Source organism: Falco rusticolus, chromosome 11 (assembly GCF_015220075.1).
Source record: "Falco rusticolus isolate bFalRus1 chromosome 11, bFalRus1.pri, whole genome shotgun sequence".
In the NCBI taxonomy this organism is placed as follows: Eukaryota; Metazoa; Chordata; class Aves; order Falconiformes; family Falconidae; genus Falco; species Falco rusticolus.
In genome coordinates this window covers 15,203,157-15,227,783 of record NC_051197.1, presented here as the reverse complement: position 1 = coordinate 15,227,783, position 24,627 = coordinate 15,203,157, and positions in this window count along the sequence as shown.

The following is a 24,627-nucleotide window of genomic DNA, read 5'->3' as shown; positions in this document are numbered from 1 at the left end:
TAAATGATTGTAGCTGGCATAGAGCTGTGACCTCTTTGCTCAGTACAAAATGACAACAATGATTTTAAACTTTAAATTATGTTAGGAGCAAAATCAAACATAATACATACTACCTTCAAAGTCCATGATTAATTTAAAGGGACAGAAGAGTTTGCAAATTCTATTTCACTCATCTCAAGTTAAGGATCAGAACTCCAAAGACAGTTCATATTTCCTGATGATAAAAAGGAATATAGTAAGCCTCTGCCTACACACATGTATGCAGTAATAATGGTTAAGCATGTGTATGCACACATTGACACGAGCACACACTTCAAACCAGCAAGAGATTGATTTTATACAAATGTTTCTGTTCACACGCAAGCTGAATCTACAAAGACTACAAAACTTTGTAGTTGTCTTCTGTGAGACACAGGTACTACAGTTCACTTTTGATGCTGAGATGATCATAATTATTTACTATGTTCTCTACAACATGAATTAAAGAGGAAACATAAATCCTGATGTGTTTTTACACAGATAAAGAAAATAAAATCTTTATGAAGTCAGTGGGTTCTAAATGGCCAGTGATGAATTTTAAATAACATTTGTTGCTGTCTTTACAGTATTTTTTTAAATTCTGTTTGAGACACAGCTAGAAAGAAGCTTATTCATTTGAAATGAAACCTATTGTTGTCAGGAAAGCATGCATTAAAATTGAAGAACCCCCTACACAATAAAAAGAAATTCACAAGGATCTTTCTTTCTTTTTTGATGTTCTGAGTTAATAAGCTGGTGATCTTGCAGTAGATACAACCTCCTGATGTAAAATCAAAATTAGTGTCCAATGATATGCTGAAGTACTGAACAAGCAAAGAAATGGAGATACATAAGAAATACAGAACTTGCTGTGGCTTTCTCTAACAAAGGAAATGAGTTATCTGATTGGTGTGTAATCACTAAGTTAAACAGCAATAAGGCTAAACTAATTCACTGTCAAGTCTACATGTCATCCTGGCTGGTTCATTATGTGCATTTATGACAAACAATACGGAAGAGACAACTGTACTGAATCAAATAACTTGCAACAGTTTACACTCCTATAAAACTATTTACATTTTGTCAAATGAATATTTATAACAAGTGGCTTTCCCTTCACAAACACTATAGCTCAAGCAGCTCCCATTCATTATCGTATTTAGGAAGTACAAACACTAATTCTGTGAGTCAGCGACACAGTCTGTCGTAACTTGCCAGAAAACAAGGCCTGCCATGTTAATATAAAATCTAGGAGAAACATGCTATTGCTTCCAGTTTTTCAAATGCCCTAGCATTTTTATGTCTCCAAGTCACAGGAATTCAGCTTCAATATTATATCTGCCCTTCAGCATAGCATGCCCCAATGAAACAGCCGGTGAAGTTTATTTTGCACTTTATCAATACAGTGTAAACCAGCATGTGCTTACCTCCATGGGGTTACTGAACCCAACTTGTCTGTGTGCACAGACAGCACTTTGGCCACAGATGTGACTGGTTAACTGTACAAGCAAGGAGGATAAATCCACACAACAATACTTCATTCACCAAGGAAATCTGCTGTGGATTACAGCTTCTCTATGGTTACGTCTGTTCTTAATTTACTGCTTTTATTCAGTTTTCAACCATAAATGAGCCCCTTATGAGGCATTCACTATGCAGAATTGACAACTCTTTTTATCTACTCAAAAAATATTTTTGGTTAATAATTTATGGTTACGAAATATTTTAAGCAGTTTGAATAGTTACATTATATTCTTTCAGTACTTAATGATGCAGTATCCCCTGTAAAAATGGAGACCTGGTCAATCTATTGATTTCACATATTTATAACAAAACACAGCAGCCTTGGCCATACAGAAATACAAATTTTAAAACGGCATATATCATGGGAATGGCATTGTGTTTTTTTTAAAAAGCTCTTAAACAGCATCTCTTGAGGAAATCCTGGGCCAGAACTGTGACTGAGGGCCCTGTGGATGGGAACATAAAGAAAGCCTTTTGGCAGGCATGATATTTTGTTTATGACCTTTTTTTTCTTTTTTCTTTTTTTTTTTTTTTTAAGTTTGCAATAGATTTAGATTTGAAACACTATTCAACAGAGAAAATGTGATGCTGTCTGTAATGCTGGGGAGGGTTACTGCATTAATGTTTTATGTATGAAACTGAAATGTGAGCATGGGTATTTTAATGTTGTTTCACCATCAAAGATAGTCTCTCAATTTGTATGCCAAATTAATGCGCTATCTACTTCGTAAAAGCCATCTAAAGGGACTGATTAGCATTGGGCACTAAGTGATGCTTAGGAAAGAAGGTTGTGAGTAAGCAGAGCTGCCTAGGAAACTAGCAACATGCTACAAAGCTACTGGTGTGAAGGTATATTTTGTTGCATGACGATATCATCCTTTCTATCAGTTGTGACACACATCCTCAGAGGAACTTCATACATTGAAACTATAATTGGCAATAGAGGAAGGCAGCCATGTGAATGATATGGAATATTCTTATTAATTGAGACAATAGTGATGAGGCTTTAAAAAGCCTTCCAAGATGATGAAGTCCCCTTTGCATTATTTTAGATTAATTTAAAGTGTTGGCACACAAAGCTTTACAACTTTATTCTTGGCAGAATATGAGTACTTTCAGACTCATTGATACTCAGGGATTCTTCACTATTACAGAGTAAACTCCCTGTAGATAAACAAAAGAAAACATTTGAATGAGGTACTTGCAGTGTTTTCCTCATTAGCAGCTACAGTGTCTTGAACAGGGAATGAGTGTTTTGGGAAAAGCATTCTTGGCATTAACAAGAAAGGACATTGCTTTTACAGGCAAGAACACTTTATGGCTTTCTGAAACATCCTATCACAATACCATATGTAATCCAAATAAAAAAATACAACTGAAAGCAAAATTAAGTGTTAGGGTACTTTAAAAATAAGTGCACTTGTATATAAATACAGCAGAGAAATACTGATTTTAGTTTGGTTGCTTTAAATATTGCCCCTGATGTTTTATGGATTCCAGTTCTTCCTTTGTTTGCTATTTAATTGCAACTGGTTTTGATTTCTTTATAAAAATAAAAAAATGCCATGTTTAAGACTGAATATCCTCATTTTCATTTAGTGGATGCAGTCAGATTGTTAGGTGTAGGCAGATATTTTCCGCATGCATTTAAGATTCCCCTGGAGTGGCTGGATAAAACACCATGGCAGATACTCAGCTGTACAATCACAGGGACTGTGCCAGTGAGTCTTTAAAGACTTCTGAGCATAAAACTTCCCTGAGTTAGAGGTTACCTTTTAATTGTGTGCTCATGTGCAGACACACATTAATTTGTGTGCCGGGACTGTAGCTATGCTGTAACGGTCTGTATGCTCTCTTAATCTGTATTTATGAATGAAAGTTTTAAATTTAGCTAAAGTCAGTGAATAGCCGCGGGGCTACTATCAGTTATGTTTGGTACCATGATCCAAACTTAGCACTTACATCTCACTTATTATGTTGAGATTTAATGGATAGCAAAATCTCTAAAAGCTTCATGAGCCTGAGAACTCTGCAACTTATTTTGCGTGACAGATACACATGTCCAAAAGAAGAGGAATGCCAAAGCAGTAAAAGTTGCTGCTGAAGTGCCAAATTGGCTTGAGAAGAGCCACCTGGATTTGGATTCTCGAACAGCAGTTTTCCTTTGTGCTGCCCCTAGAATCTGCATTACTTCTACTACCTACAAAGATAGGGAAAGATTTCCCCCTAAAAATCAAATCCTTAGATACTTGCATGTGTGCACCAACTCCGTGGGGTGGGTAGTTCAGTCACGATATGGAAAAGTAGGAGCTGGAACTGCTGGTAAGAGGACATAAAATGCTTCTGTAGCATTTAGACATTTTATGGATTTATGCCCACGTAACTGAAATTGTGGAGAGGAGCAACACAGACACCTCAAAGCAGCTGACAACTCTTAACTGGGCATTTCATGCAAGAATTTGGATGAGACAACAACTCATTTTTTCCCCTCCCTCTTTTTACTCCTAAACTCAGTTGTCTCAATGTCTGGGTAGCAAAGGGCAGCATCACATTGCTCCAAGCCACATGGCTGGGGCTCTTCCTAACAGCTGAGTTTCGCAAACAGCAAGCTAAATCACCTATCTGTGTTTTTCCAGCACAACTACACTGAATTACAATAATATAATGCTACAGGTCTGAATTAAACTGACAATGACAAGGACACTGCAACATAAGATCCCCACTCCACTGTGAATTCAACTTCTAGTCATACGTATTGCAGCTAAGAATGGTTCTGTACCAGGGTACCTGACCCAGGTGGTTAATCAAGTGTAATCTATCTGACCCATCTGGCACCTGAGCCAGCCTCTGCTCTTCCATAATTTATATTTCAGGGCAATGTACTAATTTGAATCCTACTCCTCATCAGAGTGCATGTATGAGCAAGTGCTAGTCAGAGGATCATTTAACACCGAATTCTCCCAACACATCAGAATTACAGAACCACCTGTGCTAAACAGCTTCTCCTTCCTGAGCTACTGCAAAAATCTTCAGTATCCCAGAAGTCAACAAAATACATCAATTCTTCTTTGATGTGAAGAAATGCAATGTTAGCATATGGTGGCTGAATGATAAAGCACAGAGAAGCAGGTAGGCTGAAACACCACCAAATTATTGCCCTTGGAAATTTTTTTCTCTTTACCTCTTTTCTCAGATGTATATTTGTATATTAGGCAAAGTGGAACAGATTCTGCAGATTTTGTACACGTGATCAGCCCTACAAGTCAACAACATGTAAAGATTAACAATTTGCTTAATTAGAGTTTGCAAGTCTAACCTTTGAAAATGAAAAATAATAGAAACATTCAGGTTGGAAAAGACCTGGCAAGGTGACTTAGTCTGAATTACTGCTTAAAGCTGTCTCAACACTGAATTTAGACCAAGCAACTAAGATTTCATCCTTAAGCAGGAATTTCGACTTGAATACGTCTTCTTTTGGAGAATCCCACAACCTTTCTGGGCAACCTGCTCCAAAGACTAATTATTTTCATAGAATAAGAAGAAACACATTCTCGCATCTAGTCAAAACCTTCCCTATACCAGTTTATGACTGTTAACTCTCCTGATCCTGTTGTACATCTCCATGAAGAGATTGGCTTCATCTTTTCTGTAACCTCATTGCAGATATTGGAGGGCTACTGTTAGGTCACCTGGGAGTCATCCCTTCTCCAGGGTGAACACACCCCAGTCCCTCAGCCTCTCCTCATGGGCCAAGTGCTCCAGACTCTGATCATCTTGTAGTCCTTCCACTGAATTTGATCCAGTTTTTCAATGTCTGTCTTGTACTGGGGGGCTCAAAACTGGTCTAGTAAATGCTAATTAAAGGGGTATAATCACTTCCCTTGATCTACTGGCTAAGCTCCTGGCTATACAACCTCTTTATGCTGTGATCCCTCATTACTGCCAGGACACACTGGTGACTCTGGTGTAGCCTAGTGTAGCCTATTGTCCAACAAAATCCCCAGCTCCCTTCCAGAGCTGCTGTGTAGCAGTCCACAACCTATTCTGAAGCAGGACCCTAATTTCCTGCCACGTTCAGGGCTTGACAGTTGTTCTTGATTAAATTAATTAGGTCTCATTGTCCCAGTTCCTAGTCTCTCCAGGTTCCTAAGCCTGCAAAATTGATGAGTGTCTTCTCCTCCAGGTCACTGGTAAAGATATGAAACAGTGCCAGTATAGATCACAGAGGAACTACACTTTGCAAGCTAAGTATTAACCATAGGCCATTACCTTTCAAGCTGGATGATCCAACCAGTTTTTCACCTCAGTAGTTCACTCATTTAAATTGTGATATCCCAAGATGGATACAGGGAAGTTGTTTTGAAATCCTTGCTAAGATCATTGTAGATGACAGTCACTATAACTTACAGACCTACTCATTTCACCATAGAGGATAATCAAGTTGGTAACGCATGAGTTACCTTTGTAAATTCCAATTTGTTATTTCCAATTACCTTCTTATTCTTCACATGGCCCAAAATTGCTCCCAAGATCCCTCAATTATTCTCCAAGGGACTGAATAAGGATGACCAAGCTAAAGTTCCTTGGGCTGTCTTCCCTGATAGTCTTGAAGATGGATGTGACTTTTGTCTCCCTCCAGTCACTGGTGACTGTTCTGGACCTCCATGACCTCTCAAAGATGATGGAGAAAGGCCAGTTCACTGGCCACAATGAGGCCAGTTCATCAGGTTCCCTCAGCACCTCTGGATGCCTCCCATCTGGTCCTATGGATTGGTATGGGTCAAGGTTTCTCAAGAGAATTCTGACTTGATCCTCTCCCACTGCTGGTAGATCCTGTCCTTTTTCAATCCTGTGTGTCTAGTCAGAGTCATGGGAGACTTTGTCAGTGAAGAGCAGAGCAATGAGCTACATACAGCCTTATCTGCATCTGCTGTTACTATTTAGCAGCACCCATTTAGCAGCAAGTCCATGTTACCCCTGTGTACTGCTAATACAGATGTAGAAGCTCTTCTTGTTGACTTTGATATTCTTTGCCAGGTCCAATTCCAGCTTCATTTGCCAGTTTCAATTATAGATGAGGTTTAGTTTTCCTTATACCTTCCCTGCTTGCCTAGGCAAGTCTTCTACATTCCTCTGTAGTATCCTCTCCTTCCTGTCGTATATGTGCACTTCCTGTGTATGTCCTTTTTGCACTGGAGTTCAGTCATTAGTTTCAGTCATCTTTGTTTAACCAAGATGTTCACCTCATAGGATTTTTCTGAGTATTGGTATGATAGTTATTGTGCTTTGAGGAGGCTGTTCTTAGAGATCTGGTAGCTTTCCTGAGCTCCTTTGTCTTTCAACACTGGTTCCCATGGGACCCCACTTACCAGTTCCCCCAAAAAGTCATCCAAACAGCCTACCACCTCTTCCTTAGAAAAGCTCCTAGAAGAGTGATTCGAACTGCTCCTTCATGTAAATGGCACTCCCCCATCACTTTCTTCCATGTCTGCCTTTTCTAAAAAGCCTGTACTATCCACCCTAGCTGCAGTCCAGTCCTAGAAGCCATTCTACTGCATCTGTCATCCCAAAGACGTCATGTTTCTGCAACCACATGTCTGGTTCCAGCTCCTCCTGTTTTTTTCCCAGGCTGTGTGCTTTTGTGCATAGGCACTTGAGGTTGGCCCTCAGGGTGGGATTTAACCTTTCTGGTGGTTGCTTTCCTCCCATTAACGTACCCTATATATTAACCACCCCAACCTCTGTTCCCTCACTTAACTACAAAGTTGTTTCCCCATATCATGGTCCACATAAGTTTAAAGCCTTCCTCATCAGATTGGCAAGCTTGTTGTAATTGGTTTTGCTTGCAATGGTTATATGCCACGAGAGGCATTTGCCTTCTGCTTATTTCTTGAAGTGTGTATAACAGAATAACAAAGAATAGAATGCTGGACATTCTGATAGCAAAGGAAGAGGGTTTCCTGCATTGATGCAAAGCTCTTCTAAAACTGTCTTTGACAACAAACCCCCTTAACTCTGCTATGAAACTTTACAGCTAGCAAAGGTGAGATGGCTAGAGGGAAGGATGACTTTGCACCTATGCAGGCTTCAGGCTGATGCAATGACTCCTTGGTGCCACAGAGAAGCCTGAGAACAGGTCTGACATGCTTCATAATTAGAATACTTCAGGATCAAAAAGTATAAAGATGACTTAAAATCCCCAAGCTGTGCCAGCTCCTTCTGAAATTGAAGATCTGGTCCCATAAACTAACTATCCAGATGTCAGTGCCAAGAGTTCACAAATACAGACTTAAATTTTAAGCAGCTAAAACTTCACTGAAATGAAACGTTCACATACTGAAATTAAGTATGTTTATTAGGAATAGATTCAGCACAAATGAGAAGGCATTGGGAGCAAGCTAAATGAATGCCAGTTTGCCCCTATCAGGGCATCAGAAAAATGGACTGGTGGAACTAGTGAGCAGCTGAAGCATCAGTTTCAGAAAATGGTGCTGGTTATAGAGCAGAAGTGCTGCTGTTTTGGCTGGCTCCTTTATATTATGAAACAACAGCTTAATCCTAATTGGCACACATATCTTTTCTCCTGATAAATAAAAGGAGAACTGGAATATTGTATGCAATTCATTTTATCTTGTGTCTGGGATATATGGCTGGCATGCAGTGTGTAGGGCTGCGCCAGATGTCAGAGTTGGCATCTGCAACTCAGTGGGCATCTCACTACTACTTTTCAGGAAACAATGCTCCATTTCTTTCTAAAGTTGAACACTAGGAGAGAAATGGCACCTAAAGCCTATTCAGCTGTGTTTTTACAGGTCCGATCTGTAGCATGCCTCTCCTTGGCAATGACCTGCTATAATTTCAGCACCTAAATATATTAAGAAGAGCCAATCCTTTAGGAATGCCTGAGATATTTTTGAAAATGGGAATTCAGATGACTAAGGGCATTTACCAATAGGCTGCAGCAAATGTAATTGCAGAAAATTGCCAGATACCTTCTCCCACTATCTGCTTTGCCCCTCTGCTGAGTATGGGGAATGGAATGCATACGTGCTTCTTGGCTGCTTAAATGCAAACTTTCAGAGTCTAGATTAAAGGCCCCTTGGTCAGCAGTTTAAAGCCCTCAGACTCTTTACTGACATGATTTGAGATGTGGGTGTGTGTCCCAACCTGCCTGCTCTCCAGTGGGAGCAGCAATCTCCAGCAGTGGGGAAACAGTGGAAGATGATAACATCTCACACAGCAGTTGTACTGCAAAGGAAATGTGTGCCAAAGACTTCAGTGCCAAAGACTTAGGTGCTTAAAGATACATATTATCTGGGAATTTACAGAAATATCCACTCGAACTAAGACATTTGTCTTTCACTGAAATCAACATATATTTATGAAAAATCTCAGTCATCACATCTCTCAATCTTTAGTTACTAAAGTACCTTTAAAAAACTAGTCGTGCATCAAGCAAGAAAAAGACTAAGGTTCAGATGAACTGACTTAGACTCTTTGCAAATGCTTTCCCCAATGGTAATGCAGGAAAACATTCCTGTTTATGGATGGAACTCTATTAGAGTAGAAGAAGTAGAAAAGAAGGGAAAAAATTCTATTAAAATAATTATTTTTTATATATTTCAAAGGAAAAGAAATGTAAAGTTTGAATTTCAGTCAAAACTGAGATTAAATATATGGATTATGGGCAAAAAGCAGAGAATTTTGTGCAAATTTCTTTCATATTAAATTGCTAGCTGATTCTTCCCTTAAAAGTCCAAAAGCACTATGAGGTACAGTGACTATAATTAACAGAAAATAATTTGTAGATATCTAATCATACTTAAAAAAAAAAAAACCACATGCAAATCTAATCTCACAAAACTACATGCAAAATAACAATTGAAAAACGTGTCCTTTAGCCTTTAGATGAATTTAAATAAAAATGTGTATTGGATCTGCACATTAATAAAGCCTGTTAAGCTCAGTAGAATACTTTATATTCATCTGTGCTTCATCAAGCAGGTTCACGACCTCTACAGAACTGCAGCAGCTCCCTCTGTTCTGAAAACCACATGGGGGAAGATGGTAAATATTATTTTGTGATTAGAAAATGTTACTGGAATTGTCATAGAGAAATATTTAATGTGGAGAGTGTGGTTCAGGAATTAAAACATACGCAGCAGGAGAAAAAGCAGCATGGGGCAAATTTTACTCCTAGTGACAGGCAAGTAAAATTTAAGGAACATCTATGTCATTGGACATATTGTGCCATAGTTACATAGTTATCATTGAGCTCATGAAGACATTTAAGCACCTGCCTAACTTAAACCATGTGAGGATTCTCATTGTTCTACATGAGACAATGTGGATATTTCAAGTAAGTAATGATTAAGTATCTTGCTGAACTGGTATTAAAGAAAAATGTTATTTGAGGGATTTTTTTCACTGACAGATGAACATACATCTAAATAACCAAATGTGTTAAATATATGCATCAATGACATATGATGAGAAGCATAGGAATGACTGTGCAGAACATCATTCTAAGGTAATACATAAAATATGTGGGGCAATATTAAAGCTCAATGCATCAACCATGTTTGCAGTTCCTTGCAGTTTCGCTGTAGTATGCATGAATACATGTACATCTCCATGTGCACTTTACTAGTAATCAGTCTGCCTTGCTTTTTCACAGATTACACACCAACCTATCTCTTCAGATGTGAGCGCCAAGTGGGTTGGTTAAAATATAAAACCAGAAGCATAGTATTGTGCATCTTATTAAAAACCCCAAACATGACAAAGAAGGCTAAGAATGTCAAAACATGTCCTTAACAAGATCAACTTCCATAGGGTTGATTCAAAATCTCTCTCCTCCCATTCAAATTACACCCACGTAGAAGACTTAAAAGACTTGTAGCTCTACTGCAGTCATGGTAAATGTTGCTTCTTTCTCTTTCGCTCATTTCAGCAAGGGCAAATCTTAACTGCTGTTTTTGAGATTTCAATTTGAATGTTTCAGTCCAGCTTGGTTATCTCAGTAATCTGTTGATACGATAATTCATTATTCAGTATAACCTTTCCCCCCATTGGTGAAATATTCTTGATTAACGTATTGTTGCTGTATATTTGTATTACATGTTCCATCATTATCAAATGGAGAAAAAGGTAGTAATGATGCCTGTGTCAGCACACACCCACAATTGCTTATGCTCAAATCCTTCTCATCTAGAAAATTCAAATCATCATAAAGGTTCCCTGCAGCTAAATATTGCTTTCACATAATTGCCAGGAAAGGGCTTCCTAAATTATAGGAGAGAATAAATTATAGGAGAATCATGTTCCCTACAATCCAAGAGGAGAATTAACACAGTCTGTAAAGACTCCCAAAAATTACCAATCTGAGTTTAACTTCCACATTTTAGTGGAGCTAAGCTAACAACAATTAAAAATTTCTCTGCTGTTGAGAATGTCTGTTCTAGAGAGGATTAATATGGGCTTTCTAGACATTTAATAAGTATTTAAAGCAAGTATTCTATTTATTAATAACTGAAAAATGCAATGACTACTATAGTTTTCATTCAGAACAAAACTTAAAACAGGAAAAAAATATGAGTCTCAACAGACTGTTTGAGTTATCTGTCCCTTCTTTAATCTGAGAGATTACTCAACAAAACCAATATTCATTCAACAACATTCATGAAATCTGTTGTGGATTACCAATATCATCAGTTAAACCTGTTTCAAATTTATTGCTTTCATTCAGGTTAAATAATAAAAGAGTCCATTTGTACCACCACATGTATATACATGAATTCAGCTTTCATCATTCTCTACAAGTTTAATCCAGTGATTTATGTTTTTTAACACAGTTTTGGGCAAATCTGTTGAAGAAATTTAGCTAGACTGATAGAAGAGTTAGACTGGATTACTGTGATGTGTGCCATATTTAAAACCAGCCTGTTCTGTTTGGAGGAAGGGGAAAGTCAAGCATTTTAACACTGTAACCCTGCTTGAAGTTCTAATAATTTTAATGGCTTTAGCAAAGGAGAGCAGAGTAAGGTTGGGAGAGTTCAAAGACAATATTCTTTATTATTAGAAATATGTTAGAACAGCAAAGAAGCAAAGTTGCTTTTTTCTGCTTTTCTTTAGTCACAGCAGGAAATAACACTGCTTAGATTAGAGTTTTCTGACGTTTAAATAGTCATGGCAGTGGCTACACATTATTTTTTTTTAAATCATCTCCCTTTTGAAACTCCATCTACCAGTGTTTAAAAAAAACACACACGCAGAAAATTAAATGTAAAATGTTTCTCTTATGTTTCATATCACAGCTAAATTTTTTCACTTAAATTGAACTGAATTGAATTGAATGGCTGCACAGCATAGCTGAGGGTTTTGCTAATGAGATACAAAGCTTTTTGCCTTTAGGTCACTGGTTCAAATCCAGGCAAGGCTAGAAACAGCTGAAAGCTTTTAACCACCTGATGGCTAAGCGATATTTTAACATGAAATGAGTTTGTCAATCAAAATCCAACTTCAGGAAATAAGTGTTCCCACCATAAAAACAACCATCACACAATTAGAAATATTTGCAGTCTTCTGAAAGGTCAAAAATTAATTACTCTGTGCCTTTAGCAGTGATTTTTTTAGATAAAATGACCGGTGTTGAAGTATGTAAAGAATGAAATATGGAGACGTTTACATTGCTGATACATTTGTGAACATAGCTTTCATAGGTAAAAGAGGCTTAAATGACTTTCCTTAAACCTCCTGCCTCCTCTCTCATTAGCATCAGCTGGTGTAGCATGTGCTCCTACAGTAATTGACACAAATCTGGAGGTACAACCTACCTCAGCCATAGTGGGGAGCAGTTGTATGTCTGCCAGATGAAGACAGTAAAGTTTTTAATTTCCATGTTAATCAGCTCTTAAAAAAATAAAGCTTCTGAAAGTTTGGAAGGAACGTCAGTAACCTGCAACATCCTCCTACAATTCATGTGGTCGTCTTTTTGCATGTAAATAATTCCTTACTTCCAGGAACAACTGATCACACTTGTACAAAAATGTTTTTAGTTAAGTGATAGATACAGATCTCCAACTCCTCCTCTACCAATCAAAAGACAGAGCTGCATATCAAGCAAAATAAAACTGATAATTAAAAAATTTTGCTAACCAGAATTTATCTCACCAACTCCTATATTTTAATATTATGAAGCTGCAAGCAGCTTAATAAAAGAACAGTATAGTGTAGGAGCCAAGTCCAAACTCAAGGGCCAAGTGTAAATGTAGTCCACATCCTAGCATTGAAACGAAATCACACTACTTCTGATGGTGCTGATTTTAAGCTAAAGGAGACTGAAAAATTTTGGTATTTAAGCAGTCAACTCACCTTTTTTCCTTTTTTTTTTTTTTTTTTTCTTTTATCCCAGATGCTTAAGTATAGGTTTGGTTGTTTACCTTAAAAACCTAAGTTTAAACATTTTGAATAAAAGTTAAATACTGCCACTGGCTTTCAATGTGAGTTGGAGTTAGGTAGTTTCGGACATTGAAGGAGGATTTGAAGATCAATCATTGAACCTTCTTTTCTCTTCCCTTTTCTCCACTCTGTGTGAACTCACACAAGACATCCTCTTTTCAGTGGCACTATGTACCTTCTAAAAACCAGTGTTTTCACAAATCTTAACAGTAAAATATTTATACTTAAAAGTTCAGAGACATACTTAGTGACATCATTTCTGGGAAAGAGAGAGAAGCAATACTGAACTTTACTTCTTATCAAACTGGAGCAAATTAATTAACATTTTGAATAATCCTATTATCTTTAGAACTACACTGGCACTTATTAAGAATAATATAAAAAAAGCTCTTTCTGCTTCCATATTCTCCACTTCTTATACACTAAGTAAAATTAATTTCATGGGGACAGTCACAGCTCACATTAACACACGCCAAAGAAATGTGTAAGGTTATAAAACAATCCTGAATTTTATGAGGTGGTGATTTTTCCTGATTTATCAAAACCTGAAAAATTATGTAAGAGGACTCACAGTGAAATTCCAGAAGATGCCTAAATACGAAACACCCTCCCCACTGAAAGAATGCAAGATTGGACCCTCAGACTTCAAAAATCTCCTTGCTTTAGTTTTCCAGCAAGGAAATTCGAAGAGCCAATCATGACATTAATTTTAATTTTTGTCTTCAGTTTAGATTTTAGTTGCTTTTATGTCTTTTATAACACATTGCTATCAGTCTGACTTTTTTTTTTTATTTTAATAGGACAGATTAGTTGATTTAGCTTTCAATAAGCATGCGGCTGTAACAAAATCTTACAGTTTTACTGGAAGTCAGCGGAAATTGAAACCTGGAGAAAAAGATTGGGATGTGCCTTAGCACTTGTACTTTAATTCCCAGGATGTTTATACTGCACAGCTAGCTCAAATGATTGGCATCTACATCTGAACTCACAGGTTAGCTCAGCCTAGGTTTAAGGATTCCCACAGCAAGGTCTTTCTGTGTTATACATCCCTGTTATTTCCACACATCTCAAGGGCGTACAAGTTGTTGTTTATGATGAAATGTTCTAAAATTCTTTCCCATTAAGAAAGTTAATTCCTACTGTGGTTGTCTTGTCCAGAAGACTTGCTGAGCAGAGGCATACTATCAGTACTCAAAAGATTGTGACACGTTAAGTACCGTCGTCAGTAAAATACAGCTTGTCTTTAACTTAGACCCTCCAGTTTTACACACAGTGATTCAAATTACTACAAATAGGGGCCTAGCCACTTTAAATGGGAAATGGTATGAACACACTAAAACTATAAAGATGACTACAGAGATGACATAATTAGGAAGGAATTGTGGGGAGTCCAAACAACAAGGATGGGTTCTGAAAATCACGCAGTTCTACCAATAAACTGGCAGAACAAATCAGTTCAAATAAGCTGCAGAGGCAAAGCACAGCTGGAACAACCAATTGATTCATTGGGTCATGATGCACTCATTAGATCAACCTTGTCCCAGCTTTCCTCAGCTCTGCTTACTGAAGCCTGGAGACCTCTCTAGAACCGTGCCCCAATTCACTAAAGCCTTTTCCAGTCATTCCTTTTTTCCTTCTGCTCAGTGGAGGAAAAGCATTTGCTTTATTAAAGGCTCCTTGTACCACTAAGGGGGATAAATTTCTCCTAGACCCTAAAAGCAAGACTGAACTTTTCAGTGTAGTCATGAATAAGGCATAACATGTAATAGCGGCGGATTTTCCAAGACTGGAATTTTAAAAATAAAAGATCACAGGTTTCTGAAAGATTCATGGCAGTTAAGGAGGGATCAGTTCAGGGACAGTCTACAGTCTGTGTTACATAGGATATTACAGTGGTCTCTTCTAGTTCTATAATTGACGTAGCAATGAAACTTTTCCATTGCTAAGAAATACATCATTCTTCACTTTCTCTCCCTTTGCTCCACAATAGCTACATTCCTGCAGTTGTGAAAGTCCATTTTTTCCCCTCATCTGGCTTGCTAGCTGTTCTAATCAGCTAGAGAAGAACAGAGACTATCTGGGGGAGGGAGAAGAGTGCTGCTACAAGGGCCACATTTGTCCTTAATTCTATCCTGTAACACATAAAGAAGAACTGGACATGAGGAAATAGCCTGGCTCAGTGTACAGCCTTTAGTTTGGACAGCTGGAAAAAGGGAGTGAGCAGCATTAGCTTTTGTTCCCTTACTTGGCTGAATAAGCAGGAATACAAGACATACAGAATAGGTGCAAAGGGTTATGACAAGAATTTGGATATAATTCCCATTTTCCTAAGAACTGCAAAGATGGGAGTGAATGAAATTTGGAAGTATGTTGATGCATTGTGCTCTATTGCCTCCAACACTTTGGAAGCTTTACTGACAGGTTGCAAAGTCTTCCTTGGAATCCAGCAAGCTGTGATGAGGAGACCTTGCTTTCCAAATGTTAATGCTGAAACTCCATGCTTGAAAGAAAGACTGACAACAGACAGACAGAAAAAAAAAAAAAAAATTAATAGGCTGCTTCTTGTCAGTTCTTCGGTATTTTTGAATAGTAATTTGGCATCCTTTGCCATTTCAGTAAACTGAGAAGAAAAATGTAGGTTTGAAAATCGAGAAAAGGCTTGAAGCAAACTTGTCTGCAAATCTTTGACAAATCTTTCATGATAGAAATTTGGAAATGTGGCTACTAATGTTAGCTAAAGATGTCTTACTGACAAGCAGGACCATTTATTGTCTGTATTCTGTATGCAGCACTTACTGAATAAGGTGTGTGTTTGATAGCAGTAGGAACAGCTGTGGACATGCATCTGTCCCAGGGCTCCCTGACAGAGGAGTTTCTGTTTCTAATAGTTGACTCTACAATTAGTAGCACCTGTCTTTGGCTTCTCACTTATACTGACCCTTCAGTGGCCCACTTAATGAAAAGGGAAGGAATTCAGCAGGACTCTTTCAGGAGTTAATGAAACTACTTACACTGATGCAACCACAATTTGGGTGGCACACAGTAGTATAAAAAGGATAATTATATATCATCTTCAGTCTGGATGACAGGATGTTTACTAGACTTTCTGAATTTCTGTCAATGAGTGTACGTGCTTTTAACATATACATGCTGGCTCATTCAAAGTTGCTTATTGTGGTGGTGAGTATATGGACCACAAAGCTGCCAGCTGATGCTGCTCTACTTAAAGTACTTAAAGTACACCGAGTGTACTGGGCCTCTGGGGAGAACCACCTTCATGGTGAGCAAAAGCTCTTTGCACTATAGCTCCACCAGAGGAGGGCAGTTAAGGTTATGGACTGATGTACAAAAGACACACCAGCTATGTGAGGAAGGAATTAGCACATGCACTAACTACACAGCTCTGGTCCATTACTGGGTTTGGCTAGACTTTTTCAGCAGATGTTAGGTTTTAAATATTTGACAGCACAGCCAGGGACACCTGTCTCTGACGTCTCACCCTTCTTTAGCCATTTAATGCAAAATTTGACCTTGTGTCCCGGATATGCCAGGAGACAGGCATAACGCTTTGCTTAATACAACCCTTCTCTGTAACCAGATGTTTTAACACAACTAGCGCTATTTAAAACAACACAAACATATCTCATTATTGTCTGAGGAGAAAAATAGGCCTCTGTATAGCACACATTTATATTCTGCAATAAAATTGGCACCTGGTATAGCAAAAAGGATATCAATGTGCACATTACATGGCTTTACAGACTTCATGTGAATAATGCAAAAAGTATTAAGTGAAAGAAGCACTGAAATTACCACTGCCGATAATTTTTCAAGAGTGCAGAATAATTTCTTGAGAAAACAAGAGGCACTATTCATTACACTCTATCACATGAGCTCTGCTTTCATTTTTTTTTCCCCTGGAATTAGTTTTGAAAAATTCAAGGATCCCAGCTGTTTAATAATGACGTTGTTGTATTCATGCAAATCCCTCAGACCTTATGTCAACATTTAATTTTACAATAAATATAAAATTAAGACTAGTCACATCTGTAGTCCCCTGGGTTGTAACTGGCAAATCATCCAAAACATCCCTCTCCCTCTTCCCTCCTGAACAGCCTTACTGCTTTAGAGGTAATAGCAGTCAAAAGGAAAATGTTAACATTCATGTGGTATATTGAGAGAAGTTTATAGATATTGACAGTAGTACTCACAAAATAGATTATATCAAAACAACAAATATATTACCTTTACCCCAGTGGTAAGCTTTTATAAATTGAAGTCAAATATGTAGTTGTTGAACTCTGCAAGGATGATAAAGGCAGCATAGAAAGGACTTCAAGTAGTGTAGATTTAGAGAAGGAACTGTTCCCACTAACCATTTACTCTCAATGAATGGTAGAGAAAAAAATTATTTATTTACTGAATGACACTTCAAAAACAATTTAAAAATTCTGAGCTGTTTGCATAAAGAATGCAGTATCTATAAATCCCTCTAAAAGTTTTGCCAGTACATTGGACATGAAATAAAAACCAAAGAGAATTTGGTTTATCATAAAAACAGGTGCCTAAATCCTAAAAGACAAGTATCTTACAGAAGAAAACAAGGCTGTATGGACAGTAAGTATAACTGAGAAGAAATTATTCCAAATCCCTACAAAATAAAATATAGAGTTACATCAAATATATGGAATTCTAAAAGCACAGCAGAGCATTTATTAGAGAAAATCATATTAAAAAATATTCTTCATGCAATCCAACAGGAATATCCCATAAGAATATATTTGCTTCAAATACACTAGATATTCCTCAGATGTCAACACAACAGACTGTTAGGCAGACAGTTAAAAAAAGCACTTCTAATTCTGAACTTTGAAGGACTAAAGCAACGTTGGTAGGACTGCCTACTTCAATAGATGCAGAGAGCTAAAACTAGACATGCTGGAGTCAATGAGAAGTATATCAGCACCCCCTACAAGGTAGCATTTTTTGAAAAAAACACACTGTGCAACACTGGGATTGCTGGTAGCCACTGACAGCCTCGATGAAACTCTCGTTTCACCACATCTATGGGAATCTTACTATTAATGTTCAAAAGGCTCAGGATTGTACTTCATGCATAAAAAGATGACCTTCACAAAAGGTTTGAAAGGTCACGTGTCTTAGGCAGCTAGCGACCAAATGGGTGACTAGGCTATGGGAGGGACAGCAGAGATGTTTCTTTTGGCTTGGCCAAATGTAGATTCAGCATGTGTCACAAAGCGTCTTAGACTCAAAAGGATGATGCAAAGACACATCTGCTGTTTCAACCTAAAGCTTGTAGCAATAGTTTTGCACCATTTATAGAGGTGCTTTGGAGGAAAAATCTGTCCCACAAACTTCCACATATCTCAAGCTAGCAAAGCCTTTTCTTGCACTCTCAGCTCAAAACCTCAGCAATTACCTTGCAAAACACCTTTCTGTTTCTTTAAAACAACCAGTGATTTTTGCTCTTCACATTCAGGGATCCCTGTAATGACTCTAATCCATGTACATCTCCTTTCTGGCTTCCTATTGCTTCCCCAGACACTCCACATTCACTCTGCAGACTCTGCCCTGTGCTGTGCTCCTTTTGTCTCTTTGTGACTTGATGGTCTCTTCCAGGCTGCTGCCTCCGCCTCAAGCAGTCAACCCCTTTCCACATTTCCCCAGTGCATCCCATGACCTCATTCCCCCTTCCTCCAGTTCCTCATTTTCTTCCTTCAATTTTCGTTATCCAGCCTTTCCACCTCTTATCATTTATTAAGAAAAGCCCACTGCCACTGTTCTCAACAGGCCAGTATTACTAAAGCAATTGGGTTAACAAAAATTAAACAGAAAAATTTTCCTGGAGAACCTTTCTTTGTTGTCATAATTTATTTTTTCCAGAGGTATACAAATGTTTATAGTGGCTCTGCTTCAGATGTGATTTGTGCTGATTAGACTATAAGATGCCAAGGACAGAGCCTTGGATTACTGTCTTCTATCTGTGAAATGCCAGACATGTAAGTATGTGTTATAAGTGAAATAATACTAAGAAAATAATGAAGACAGCAGTTGCATCTTTGTCATATCATCTGACTTGGAAATGCTGTGAAAGCTTTTGAATGGGATTGTGTGTGAAAGGGTAAGTTTATCTTTCCAGTTCTGTGTAGCTTGTGTCCCTGAGGAAGTGCTCAATACTAATGAAAAGCCGAATAGTTTCTCTAAAACCTTAGGGAACTCCTATCAGCCATGCTACGAGCATCCTTGTTTCGTAAGTCATCCTTTTTTTGTATCATTCTCTATTCTACTTTCAGCTTCCACCATATTAATTACATTTAGTTCAAGTATTCTCCTCTGTGATGAGAAACCTATATAACAGATTGTGTGTGTTTGTGTGTATATATATAAAGACAGTGCATGCATGAGAGATCAGAGGTATGTCTGGTTTTCAGCTGTGAGAACACTTCAAATGATATGTTCAGTAGGTTTTGGCAGGGCATTAATGATTTCCAAACAGCACCTCTAGCACTGTGCTATTGGAACGTCAATCCCAGCACAGTTACTTTGGCACCTGACTAAGTCCTCTTATAAACTCGGGCCTAGAATTATAAACCTGATCTTGTAGGCACCTTTAAGATACTATCAAAATATGAGCAAACAATCCAGTAACACAATCTACTCTGGAAAAAGTATGTAAGAGGAACCCAATACTTGTTAGAAAAACAACTGAAATGAACATGTTTGAGGGAAGCCTGATCAACTGGAGTGCAATATTCCAGCCTACTCTTGAGTATTTTGGTTCTTTTCAGTATTTAAGACTAAAGAGAAATGAACAGGGTAATCAGTGCAGGAGCACATTTTTTTAAATGCAATCTTTATAGATGATCGGAGACATGCAGAACTTGTCCTAGCTTTAAACGAGAGCTCATATTGCAGATCATTTACAGGCATGTAAGAGATCACGGTACCATAATTTGCCCTGGATCATGAATGCACTGGATCACAACACAAAGGTGCAGTGACACGAGCATTTTCTCCTGCATACACACAACATTCAGTGTCCGTAGCCAGCAAGCCCCACAAGCCTGGCAAGGCTTGGAGGTTAGTACACCTGTCCCAATTCCCAACAATGCTCCCTGGAGCAGGTGCACAAAGTCTATGGTTTAGAAAGTCTCTTCACACCTGCGCCTCTTAACTAATGACCCTTTTTGTTTTCTCCTTTTTTGATCTCCTGAGTGCACAAGATGATGCTGAGGCAGCAGACAGGCAGGTGTGGCAGCCCCAAGGAGAGGATAGAGAGGGCATGTGCCTGTGTGTGTGCCTGCCAACAAACCATTGATTTTGTTCTTTATCTTTTTGCAGGTGACTTCTCATGAGATTAACAAAAATACTTGCATTGTTAGAAGCTTGTGATTTCACTGGAGCCTTGTATACATCCATGTTTCTTTGAGGCAAGAAGAACCAAAAGCCCCTTGAACCAATTCAGTTAATCCTGATCCTTGTACTTGAGCAAATACTTAGCTAATCCTGATTCTAAGTATTCTGTCGAGTACTCGTACACGACAGATACAGTGCGATGTCCATGGGTGTCAGCACGAGTACCCTCAGCTGAGCAGACTGTTATTTGACCCGTGGTCAGGAGCACTCCAGAAGAGCAGAGGAAGGCTACCCAAAGGGGTCTGATAGCTCTAAAATCCAGGAATTGGTCATCAAGCAAGCAAGCAAGCATGTGAGGCAGACAGTATGTACAGCCTGTTTCATTTATTGCATGCAAATAATCTTCTTTTGAATTTAGGTTTTATTCTGCTTCTAACCCTTCTATAAGCTAATCCTCATTTGTGGGTATGTTTTCAGTATTCGAGATTAATCTGGAGTAGTACAGTTCTCCTGAGTGTCATCCATAAATTCCTGGATTTCACTGATTGTTCATTATTCTGGGAGCCATGTAAAAATCCTCGCTCTTTGGTAAGGGAGCTAAAATATTTCACACAAAATACTGATGCATACCACATGATAAACAGTGTGTAAAAAATACTTTTGTTTGTACTAATACCTATATTTTTAGTAAGAAAACTCATATTACAAATAGATACAGTGGCAAAACCCTCTGTTTACATCTAATAGCAATAAAAACTCCTGCTAACGTGGTTTGGCTGGCTGTGGCTTCTGAATTCAAATAGATGTTTGTGCTCACAAATTCATTTTGTGTGATTAATGTATAATATCCTATGGGCTGAATAAGTCATATTTGAAATAATCTGAATGGATTCAGTTTAAAGTCATTTGCCAATAACTTGTAATCAGCATATAATCTTTAATGATGATATTGCTGAACTTTGCCCATAAACCAATAAGCAGTTTAAAAGCTACTTATATTTCATAAATTAAACATTATCTGGATAAATACATTTCAGTACAGAAGCATTTGTGTCTCACATCTTTTCCTTGGTTTAAATGGGTTCATCCAATATCAGCTAGGTAGTGAACTTTGAAGCAGAGTCCACTGTAATAATAGTAAAGTTTAATGATGCATAGCTTTGTGAGACTGACAAATTCCCAGCCAAAGTATTGATTCCAGGAGAATTTATGAAGCACAGGCTCTATTCTATGTCATTATGGTCCATTTTTGGCTGAAAGAATCATGTAAAATAGATTTTTAAATGAGTGGTAATAGCCAGACATAAAGAAGGTATTGATGTGTGTCATGAAGGGTGAAATAGCATGCCAGGTAAAGGCATATAACAAATTGCAAACAGTGCTGAAACTCCCACAAATGTAAATTTGTTTTTAGTTTTAATCAAACCTTTGTTTCAGTAAGTACAAATTTTGCCATAGAACTGAAAAAACCCACCCTTTTTAAAAATGTAATTATTTACAGTTCGATTTCATGCTTCACTTTGGAATGTGTCTATAAAACGCGTATCTCGCTTACAGACATGTTAATCAATATGAATTGTGTACTACATTACAACAAAACTACATCTAAGATTATTAGGGGAAAAATCAAATGCACATAGTTCTGCTTACTTGAGCAATATGTGAAAATTAATAGTTTGAACCTCCGCAGAACTGGCTGTTAAAAGACAGGACACTTTTTTTTTTCTTTCTTTTTTTTTTTTTTTTTCCTTTCTTCTTTTTAAAGAGAGTTTTATTAATACTATCTGAGGCATTTTCTGATAAGGTAAAACCAAATTATGGTGCAGGCAAAACTTGGAATAAAATCTGAAAGTGCAAAAAACTGACAAAAAGGTGGGGAAAGAGAACTGTTGATTGGGTTACCAGGGCTTTACAAGAAAGTAACACTGCATTTTAATTGCATTCCAGCAACCTCTTTTTGATCTAGAAAGAGGTCACCTAGGTCTAACAATGTGAAGGACCTTCATAGTCCAGACGTAAATATATCTCCCCCACACCCAGAAGCACCCTGAGAATTAGCTAAATCCTCCTCAGAGCAGCTGCTTTTCAACAATTCAGGATTTTATCAGCCTAATAAAAAAAGTAGCTGGCAGGAAAAAAGGCTGACAGTCTCAATAGGCTGTTCTGTGGCCTAGTGGGGCTGAAGAACTCTTCAAGGTCTTAGTCAACACTGAACAGAGGGCTCTGAACTGGCACACTCATCTACACCACAACCAAGCTGCAAAACCTGGAGAGAGGTCATTCTTTACATAAATGGTTTTCCCAGGCAGAATGCAAGTCAGAGAAAGTAGGTTGAATCCAGGTGCAAGGTTAGAACACAAGCACTTTCAGGCTTAGAGAAGTAGGGGCAAAAAAGTGCCCACCTGTAATACAATCTAATAGTAGCACTATTTGTTTCACTTCCAGTTCAAATCCTTCTCTATTTTTATATTCCGTATGTTCATTATGATTTATAAGAGCAGTCATCATCTCTCAAATGCAGTATTTTTGTCTGAGGTCTAAATTTCCAGCTTACGTTTTTACAATATTTCAAGAATCAGTCTGGGCACACTGTAAATATGTGTGGTAGTGATTTCACTGTCTTCTTTTTTTGTTATGTTTGCTATTCCTTTAAAAATTAACTTTCCACAAGCCATTTCACCTTAATTCATATCTCCCTGCCTATTACCAGTCTATGATAGACTTTTAAAGTTTCTGGAATATAACTTTCATGTGTTAATGTGCAAACATATAGTATACATGAGTACATAATTATTGTACCTGACTGCAACAAATCAACTTTACTAAAACAGAACTGTCCTTTTATCAACAACATAAACTGCTGAAAAGGGGAAAATAAGTCTATTTAATGGCATATTAGATTCAGTAAATAAGCTATTTTACAATTACTAACTCACTTGATGACAGGCATCCAAAGAGCGACCTTTGATCACTGACAAGGCCCCACAAAATCATATGAACTATGATAAATACCTATAATTAACAGCATGAAGTTATTTCTGACCTACAGCAAAGGGATGACATCATACACAGCAGAATTTTCAGGCTGTTCACTTACTGATCCATGTGGTTCATTTGTGCTTTAAGTTTTCTGGACTGATTTTCTAAACTTCATGCATGCATCTACATGTACAAAAAGAAATTTGTAGCACTGTCTTAATTTTCATGTATAATTACTGCAATTTGCACATGCAATTCAGCTACCTTTGCAATGTTACTGTCCAGTTTTACATCCAGCTGGTCCCACAAAAAAACTACTGAACAGGCAAATTAAATGTATAGTACTGCACTATTTGTATATTCCTAGATCTTTGTTGTCAGGACAGATCTACAACATGTTTTGTATTAAACTGAGAAATACTCTTGCTAGCAAAATAAAAACCTAGTCAATGTGCCTTACGTGCCCCAAATTTCATTAAGAAAGTGTTCTGGGACCTTATTCTTCCCAGACTAAGCTAACTTGGATTTAACAATTTAAGTGCACACAAGCAGACAGATAATACACTTCAATAGTCTGTGGATGTAAAATGCCATGTCACTCATTTGTGTGTGTGAACTCTCAGTTATTTTCAAGCAAGCCCAACTTCACTGGAGTTATCAAAGATTCACATTTCTCTAAATAATATAATTTTCAATCACATATTAATGCATCAAAAATTACTTTTCTGGATATGAAACAAACATTAATGATAGACTGAAAAATACTTATGGCTAGAATGAGTACATTTCACATTTAAAGAGGAAACACAACCTCTTTGAAAATCAACTGAAGGTGCAGCACAAAGAAGGTGCATTTGAAAACTCCCCTGATCACATATGTAGGAAGTACAGCAGGAACTTCAGCAACATAAACAGTCAGAAACAGGGTCTAGTTTTAGGGTATCAGTCAAAAGAAACAGCTATTTAAAGATGCCAGTGTTGAAAACAAAAATGTTTAAATATTCTTTGTCTTTGTAAAGCAGTCACTTTAAACACGGACTTCATCGTTAATGTAAGAAACATATTCCTTCCCCGCCAAGTTTCCATTGCTCTGTATTTTATATATGGACATATATATAAATGAACAGAACAGAGAACTGAGTCACTACATGAGAATGTCAATCTTTCACTTTCACTTTGTGCTTAGCCAGACAGTTTTTGGCTGGACTGATGTAATGCAACCTCGAAACCCTCTATCGTTCACCATGGTCTTGTCACTCAGTAGCCATA